The sequence below is a fragment of the Suncus etruscus genome, chromosome 18, assembly GCF_024139225.1.
Source record: "Suncus etruscus isolate mSunEtr1 chromosome 18, mSunEtr1.pri.cur, whole genome shotgun sequence".
Taxonomy (NCBI): Eukaryota; Metazoa; Chordata; class Mammalia; order Eulipotyphla; family Soricidae; genus Suncus; species Suncus etruscus.
Genome location: NC_064865.1, coordinates 1,429,308 through 1,438,586, shown reverse-complemented (window position 1 = coordinate 1,438,586; position 9,279 = coordinate 1,429,308). Strand labels below are relative to the sequence as shown.

Genomic DNA, 9,279 nt, shown 5'->3' with positions numbered 1-9,279 from the left:
AATGCTCTGACTGGACACATACTAGGAATGAGCTGTAGCTACTGTCATGTTTTTCTGTCCCCCAGTCAGTGGTTTATTATGATGGAAAGAAAAAGAACTACTCATCAGGAGATAATCGGCTCAGATGCCTGCCCTGCCTGGCGTAGAGCACATAGCCTCTGTCCCTGACATAAGTCCACCAATGTGGCCAAGGAAGGGCCAGAGAAACAGTAGTTTCAGTCTAAGATTCTTTGGAAGTGTCCCAGTGGTGCTCAAGGGCCACTCTAAGTGGTGCTTGGAGGACTGTGTGATGCTGGGGCTGGAGTATTGGCTTCCAAGTCTGCACTGTCCCCCCAGCCACTGGTGTCAGTTCTGGGGGATCCCTGACCAAACCGAAGAGCCCATATCACCCGAGGATGGATCACTGGGCTGAGGCAGCGTCACAGACTCCCATCTCTCAGAAAACCCTCCTTGGGCCTAGCTTTGGACAGTGCCGGGACCGACAGTGGGTGAACAGGCCTAAAGCAGGGGTGTCATGAGGATTAAGAAAATAAGACAGACATAAGAGAGGAAAGGATGGAGCCAGGGGACTCACCACCTCCTGGACTAAGAGCCCTGACTGTTCTTCGTGTATAGCATTTGTTGTTTAGAACCAGTGAACACTGGAAGAAGAGCAAGAAAAACAGCTGCTTATCTGCGCTTATCTAACCTGGCTAGACCTTCATATCAAAGGGGCCTGGGGACAGCTGATGCTAAAGTCTCTGGAATGTCTCTGGGAGAGATGGCAGATACAAAAGTTTATGCAGGACCCCACCAAGGGGGTGGTCTTTAAGGGTGAGTCTTTCAGGTAATTAGTAATTAAAGACCCTTAAATCACCTTTTTGGCCTTTCTCCCGAGACTCTCATTTTTCTAACTAAGTGCATTCATCTATTTATTGTTTTGGGGCCACACCCGGTGGTGCTTAGGGGTTACTCCTGGCTCTGCACTGAGAAATCGCTACTGGCAGGGTCAGGGGACCGTATGGGATGCCAGGGATGGAACCTGGTTCCGTTTCAGGTCTACCATGTGCAAGGCAAATGCCCTACCGCTGTACTATCACTCTAGCCCCTAAGTGTATTTATTTCATGGATATTTGTATATCCAACAACAGTACCCATAGCCAACACTTGTGCTGAATACTGTCTCTACCCTTTGACAGAGTGGTCCCAGCTCTGTATAGTGCCTGTCCAGACACATGGAGTGGACCCTCTCTCCCAGACAGTTCTTAGATCTCAGCTTGGCTTTCTTCACTGAAAACTGCATTAGGAACTAACTTTCTGGTGCCTCCATTCTTAAATTGCCTATGAAGGCTTTTGTTTGGTTAAATAGATTGCTAGGGCTGGAAAGATAGTGCAGTTGGTAGGGCAACTGCCTTGCATGGAGTCAGCCCAGGTTCAATCCCCAGCATCCCATATGGTTTCCCAAGCCTACCAGAAGTGATTTCTGAGTGCATAGCCACAAGAAACTACTAACCACTGCAGGGCGTGGCCCATAAACCAGGATAAATCAAAGTTTGTTTTCCCAGGGCTAGAAAGATAATAAAGAGCTTAAAGTATTTATTTACCTTACATATGATCAATCTGCTGGGGTGCCCTGGGAAATTCCTCCGGCTCTTGCACTGACTCTCCAGCCATGTTGTTCAGAAGGAGGGTGCCCCAATATTGATGGGAAGCTCCACAAACATACCCCCAGAAAACCACAGTCACTCTTCCCACAGACACTCTGTACTCTCCTTGTCCATTCCCCTCTACACAACACACCACACACACACACACACACACACACACACACACACACACACACACACACACACAGAGTGGGGCTTCCCCAGCACACTCTATACCAACCCCTGATCACTTTGTTGAAGTCAAAGGTCTCAAACATCTGCTCCGCATACTGGCTGCCCCATGGCATCAGGTTCTTGAGGCCAAAGAACTGGCGGAATTTATAGAGCGTGAGCTGGCCCAAGGGGTACTCGGACATGAACTTTCTGTACTACTGGTGGCACTCGGTGCTGCTCAGCTCCTCCACTGATTTGCCCTCCATCACGTTGCCCATCATGTCCCACTGAACTGGAGGTCAAGCAAGGTTAAATGGACCCTTCCCCACTGCTCTCTGCACAGAACTGAAAAGTTTTCTGGGTGAAACAAAAGTTCTGTGAAAGGCTCAGCATCAGAATAACAGCAGCTGGGCCGGAGCAATAGTACAATGGGTGGGGCATTTGCTGATCTGGGTTCAATCCTCAGCATCCCATATGGTCCTCTAAGTCTTCTAGGAGTGCTTCCTGAGTGCAGAACGAGGAGTAACCCTGAACACCATTTTCAGGCGCATGGCCTAAAAACAAACAACCCACTCAAAATAAAGTACCACCAGCTAAGGACAAAATCAGTGAACTGCAAGCTGCAATTCAGGAAAAACCTAGAAAACAACAGAAGATGGGGGAAAAAAGCCCAAAAAATAAGCGAACATACCAAAGAGCTATGGGGATAAGTTCAAAAGAAATATCAGTCATCGGAGTCTTTGAGCAACAGGAAAGTGAATTTGATGAAGAACTCCTAGACAAAGAAATGATAGAAAAGGATTCCTCAGAGCTGAGTGCAGGCAGCAAGATCCAAAAGACACAAAAGGTCCAAGTGAAAATAGACCCAAATGGAAAATCTCCAAGAAACATTGTACTCAGAGTGGCAAAAGCCAAAAGACAGAGACAGAATATTGAAAGGAGCAAGATCAAAGAAGGAATTTACATGCAAGGAAACCAGAATTTTCACAACAGATCTTTCAAAAGAGACTTTATGGACCAGAAGAGAATGGTGGGATAGTGCAAAAAATAAATAAATAAATAAATAAAAATATCAGCGAAATGAAAGCCTCACCAAGAATACTCGAGATTATCATTCCTATTTTAATAATACAAAGGTATGAAGCAAAACTTCATTGACAAGCTCAGCTTAGGAAGTTCATAACCTTGAAACCAGTTTTTCGAGAAGCATTTGAAGTGCTTCTTTCAAAGACAAGACAAGCTTCACAAGCATGCATAACATCTACAAAATTAGGGCAGTAAATTCCTTCATCTCATTAATCTCACTGGATGTCATTGACCTGATCTCACCAAACGAGAGACACAGAGTGGCAGGAGGGATCAGAAAACTGGACCCAACATTCTGCTCTTTACAAGAAACAAACCTGAACAGTCATGGAAAACTCAGGCTCAAAGTCAAAAGTTGGGGGGAAAAAAGCATTCTGACAGGTAAACCATTACTTTACAAGTCTTGGATGGGAGGTGGAGAGACAGTACAGTGGACAGGACACTTACATTGTATGCAGCTAGTTCAGGTTCAATCCTCAACTATGGTCCTCTGAGCCCCACCAGAAGTGATCCCTGGGAATAAGAACAGTAGTAAACGCTGAGCACTGCTAGATGTGGCTCATAAACCAACAAAAAGGACTGGAATGATCATACTTATATCAGAGAAAATAGACATCAAATTTAAAAGGTTATAAGGGACAGGGATGGTCATTTCATAATGATCAAGATATCAATACATCAGGGCCCGGAGAGATAGCGCAGCGGTGTTTGCCTTGCAAGCAGCCGATCCAGGACAAAGGTGGTTGGTTCGAATCCCAGTGTCCCATATGGTCCCCCGTGCCTGCCAGGAGCTATTTCTGAGCGGACAGCCAGGAGTAACCCCTGAGCACCGTCGGGTGTGACCCAAAAACCAAAAAAAAAAAAAAGATATCAATACATCAAGAAGACCTCACACTCTTAAATATATCCATAAAATGATGCTGCATCAAAATATTTAAAACTGTCAGTTACCCCTCCCAAAAGGGGGCAGAGCAATGGCACAGTAGTAGGTTGTTTGCCTTGCATGTGGCCAACCCAGGATGGACTTGGGTTTAATCCCTGACATCTCATGTGGTCCCCCGAGCCTGCCTGCCAGGAGTGATTTCTTTTTTCTTTTCTTCTTTTCTCTTCTTTCTTTTCTTTCTTTCTTTCTTTCTTTCTTTCTTTCTTTCTTTCTTCTTCTTTCTTTCTTTCTTTCTTTCTTTCTTTCTTTCTTTCTTTCTTTCTTCTTTCTTTCTTTTTTCTTTCTTTCTTTCTTCTTTCTTTCTTTCTTCTTTCTTCTTTCTTTCTTTCTCTTCTTTCTTCTTTCTTTCTTTCTTTCTTTCTTTCTTTCTTTCTTTCTTTCTTTCTTTCTTTTCTTTCTTTCCCTTCCTTTCTTTTCTTTCTTTCTTTCTTTCTTTCTTTCTTTCTTTCTTCTTTCTCTTTTTTGCCTTCTTTCTTTCTTTCTTTCTTTTCTTACTTTCTTTTCTTTCTTTCTTTCTTTCCCTTCCTTTCTTTTCTTTCTTTCGTCACATCCGGCAGTGCTCAGGGGTTACTCCTGTTTCTACACTCAGAAATTGCTCCTGGCAGGCTCGGAGGACCATATGGGATGCCGGAATTTGAACCACTGTCCTTCTGCATGCAAGGCAAATGCCTTACCTCCATGCTATCTCTCTGACCCCACGAGTAATTTCTGAGTGCAAAGCTAGACATAACTCCTGAATGCAGCCAGGTTTGGCAATAAATAAGTAAATAAATAAATAAATAAATTCTGTCAATTGACATAAAAAGTATGGACAGCAACAGAGCAGCAGTAAGAAATTTTAACACTCCTCTACTGCTGCTGGATATATCATCTAGACAAAAACTCAACTAGGAAGCACTGGCCTTGAACGAAGAATGAAAGAGAATGAATAAAAATCATGTCAACTCTTCTCTCAGACCATTAAACAATAGAATTTAATCATAAACAGAAACAGGGAAAATACTCAAACACTTGGAAACTAAACGACATAAAATAAGGGAGCAGAGTTATAGCATAGTGGTAGGGCGTTTGCCTTGCACACAGCAGATCCAGGATAAATGGTGGTTGGAATCCCGGCATCCCATATGGCCCCCCCCCAGTATTGGGTATGACCCAAACTCCCCCCCAGAAAAAGAGCAACCCTTGAATGCTACTGGGTATAGCCCCAAAACAAAACAAACAAAAATCAACAATATAAAATAAGGGACTTCCTAAGTAAAAATAAAACATAAAACAAACTAAGCTTCCACTGAAGACTTTACAAACAATTCTATACTTGAAAAAAAAAAAAAACCACAGTTTGCAAACAGTTTTTTTAGACTGTAAGAACCTGGAATCTCACGCTGGTTTTTATTCACTTTTGTGTCCACCCCCAAGATCTTAACAATAATAGGTGCTTAGCAAGTATTTTGAGAAGACTAAAAATCTGTTCCTCTGAGAAAAAGTTGAGTCTGGTGTATGTAAGAACAGTGGTGACAGGTCATGGGCACTCTTGGGCAATCTTGGGGGGGGGGTGTCAGATATTTTGAAGGTCAATACCATAACTTGGACCTAAATCATAGTAACTAAAACAATGGGGGTGATTTGGGGCCACACCAGTGATGCTTAGAGACATACTCCTGGCTCTGCATTCAGAAATCATTCCTGGTGGTACACATGGAATTAATTGGGATACTAGGGATTGAACACAGGTCAGCCACAGGCAAGGCAAGCATCCTACTTGCTGTGCTATTACCCCAACCCCAAGTTTTATTTTAATTAAAAAAATAATTCCAAAGGATCTCTAATTAAGAAGCTACCTAAGGGGGCCGGAGAGATAGCATGGAGGTAAGGCATTTGCCTTTCATGCAGAAGGTCATTGGTTCGAATCCCGGCATCCCATATGGTCCCCCGAGCCTGCCAGGAGCGATTTCTGAGCGTGGAACCAGGAGGAACCCCTGAGCACTGCCGGGCGTGACCCAAAAACCAAAAAAAAAAAAAAAAAAGAAGCTACCTAAGAAGACTCCTTAAAATGACTGCAACTAGGATGACATTAAGACTGTGATGCCTGGGACCAGAGAGATAGCGTGGAGGTAGGGCATTTGCCTTCACGAAGAAGGATGGTGGTTCGAATCCCGGCATCCCATATGGTCCCCCCAGCCTGCCAGGAGCGATTTCTGTCCATAGAGCCAGGAGTAACCCCTGAGCACTACCGGGTGTGACCCAAAAACCCAAAAAAAAAAAAAAAAAAAAGACTAGTGTGCCTGTCACTTATACATGACATCTGAGACCACAAAATGGGGTGTGACCCCCATGAGAACTGAAACCTAAGAGATGTTCGAGCTCTGTGGCCAGGCATCAGCCAGGTATTGGAAGCATCAGTACGAGTGGCACCATGCACCCTAGCCAGCATCACCATCATTTTCTGTGCCCCTCAACTCCCACAAGCACCGCAATTCAAGGAGCACAAACTCAGCTAGCACCAGGCATGAGTGCACAGCCTGTGATCACAGTGACATCAGCACCAAAGAGCAGGGAAAGAGTGGAAGAGAACTGAAGGACTTCTCTGGTTTGTGACTTATTTTCACTGGGGCCACTTTGGAGAAAGTACAGCAGGTAGGGCTCTAGCCTTGCATGCAGCCAGCCCAAGTTCAATCCCCAACACTTCTAGGAGTAACCTCTGAACACAGAACCAGGAGTAAGCCCTGAACACCACTGAGTATGGCCCCCAAAAGATAACTAGCTAAATAAACAAGAAAGGGGCCAGAGAAATAGCATCATGTATATATTTTTTTGTTTTGTTTTGGATTTTGTGTTATGCACAGCTATGTTCAGAAGACCATATGCAATGCTAGAGATTAAACTAGGGTCCATCAGAGGAAGGCAAGTACCTATTCCTTTAATATCTCTTGGGATTTCTTAGTTTAAGTTTTACTCTGAGGGAAGCCTGGTTGAATTTACACACCACCCAGTTCCCTCCCTCCAGCACCTTCCTCTGGAGACCTTGATGGCTTTGAGAAACACCCCCAGTTCTCTCCACAGAGGGACCTCACACATAGCCTTGGGGACAGTGGGTCATCATGACTATCTGCAGCCTAGGGATTCTTAATTCCAGTGGGGCACAGCAAGAGAAGATGTGTGTTACAGATTAAAGATCTTGGGGGCAACCCCTGGTACCTCTTCTCCCAAAACAGAGTCCAGGGGCCGGAGAGATAATACAGTGGGTAAGGCATCCGCCTGGCAAACAGACAACCCCTTTAGTTCCCAGGCATGCATATGGCCCCTTAAGCCCCTCAAGGAGTGACCCCTGAGCTCAGAGCCAGGAGTAAGCCCCAAGTACCTTCAGGTGTGGCCCCAGAACATAGAGCCCAGTTTCTCTCAGTTTCACTCTCCATCCCCAAAGGCACGCATCCAAGTCACGAAAGATTGGGAGGTGAATGGGTGCAAGGGGGTATCACCCATGAGAGAGAAGTTGTTGCAAAGGATCCCCGGTGGGATTGGCTGGGACCTCAAAGCAATGAGAAGCTGGAGCAATGGAGTGGGGGAGGCTACCCTCCACAGCGTGCCCATCCCACCCACCTCTCTGGGTCCTGGAGGGCGGTTCGGATGGTCCCTAGTAGCCTGAGTTGTACTACCTCCATGTACCTCCAGGGGGCTCTGACCTGCACAATCATGAAATTGTCCTATACATGCATGTACTTGGTCTCTATCATGCTGAGTGAAATAAGTCAGAGGGAGAGAGAGAGACGCAGAACAGCCTCCCTCATCTATGGGTTTTAAGAAAAATTAAGGACTATTTTGCAATAATGCCCAAGACAATAGAGATGAGAGCTGGAAGGATGGGCTCACAATAGGAAGCTTACCACAAAAAGTGGTGAGTGCAGTTAGGGAAATAACTACGCTAACAACTCTCATGACAATCTTTTTCTTTCCAGACTGTAAATTGCTTACTGAGGCTGCATAGTAAATAAAGATAAATATTTTAAAGACTTTTGGGGAGGGTGTCACATCTAATGATGTTCAGGGGTGAATGGATGAGGGGATGATGCACTCAGGAATTACTCCTGGCAGCACTTGGGGAACTGTTTGAGATGCCGGGGATTAAAACTGTGCAATGTCCACTGTACTATCACTCAGGCCCCGTTATTAAAATACTTTTTGTAAGTCACCCCCTAAGAGTGATCCCTGAGTTCTGAGCCAAGCATAAGCCCTGAAATCAGATGGGTATAGGAGGGAGGGAGGAAGGGAAGGAGGAAGGAAGGAAGGAAGGAAGGAAGGAAGGAAGGAAGGAAGGAAGGAAGGAAGGAAGGAAGGAAGGAAGGAAGGAAGGAAGGAAGGAAGGAAGGAAGGAAGGAAGGAAGGAAGGAAGGAAGAGATAAAAGAAAGAGACGAAAGAAAGGAAGAAGGAAGAAAGAAAGGAAGAAATAGAGAGGAAGGAAGGAAGGAAGAAGGAAGGAAGGAAGGAAGAAGGAAGGAAGGAAGGAAGGAAGGAAGGAAGGAAGGAAGGAAGGAAGGAAGGAAGGAAGTAAGGAAGGAGGGAGGGAGGGAGGGCGGGAGGGAAGGAAGGAAGGAAGGAAGGAAGGAAGGAAGGAAGGAAGGAAGGAAGGAAGGAAGGAAGGAAGGAAGGAAGGAAGGAAGGAAGGAAGGAAGGCAAGCTATCATGACAATCTTAATAGTGAGAGAAGTAGAATGCCTGTCTCAAATACAGGCAGGGGTGGGAAGGAAAAGGGGGGGCATTGATGGTGGAAATGTTGTACTGGTGAAGGAGGGTGTTCTGTTTATGACTAAAACCCTACTACAGACATATTTATAGTCAAGGTGCTTAAATATTTTTTTTTAAATCTAGTAAAGAAGTAAAGGCCCTTCCCCATCCCACCCTCTTCCAGGTGGTCAGGGACAAGAAATGCTCTTGTTTGTCTTTGCTGCTCAAGGCTCAGCTCATGGGGTCATCTGACACAAGGTCATCACGGGGTCTGGTGTTTGCTACTGGATGGGTGGATGGATGTTTGTATAACTGCTCATAACTCGGACAGAAAATGGATGGTCTCTTGTGCTCGCTTCAGCAGCACATATACTAAAATTGGAACGATACAGAGAAGATTAGCATGGCCCCTGCGCAAGAAAATGGATGATCTCTGCTGCTTTCCAAATCCTACCAAAATGTCAAACAATAAGCATGCCTTTGTTGTTTATGTGTTTGTTTATTGGGGGCAATAAACAATTCAGTAGTGCTCAGGCTTCCTCCTGGCTCTGCATTCAGGGATCACTTCTGGCAGGCTCAAGCGACCATAAAGGATGCCAAGGATGGAACTTGGGTCTGTTGTGTGCAAGACAAACACTCTAGCCACTGTTTATCTCTCAAGCCTCTAAGCACGCCTTTGTTAAGGCAGGTCTTTTGCAGGGAAAGAGGGATTTGGAGCCACACCCTGCTGT

At 45.1% G+C, this 9,279-nt stretch overlaps 1 non-coding gene across 1 annotated transcript; it reads left to right on the top strand.

The window, feature by feature from the left end:
- Positions 1-8,896: 8,896 nt before the first annotated feature.
- Positions 8,897-9,001, top strand: LOC125996797 (U6 spliceosomal RNA). The gene has a single exon (XR_007491474.1). It is a non-coding gene; the product is annotated as a U6 spliceosomal RNA (small nuclear RNA).
- The last annotated feature ends 278 nt before the right edge of the window (positions 9,002-9,279 follow it).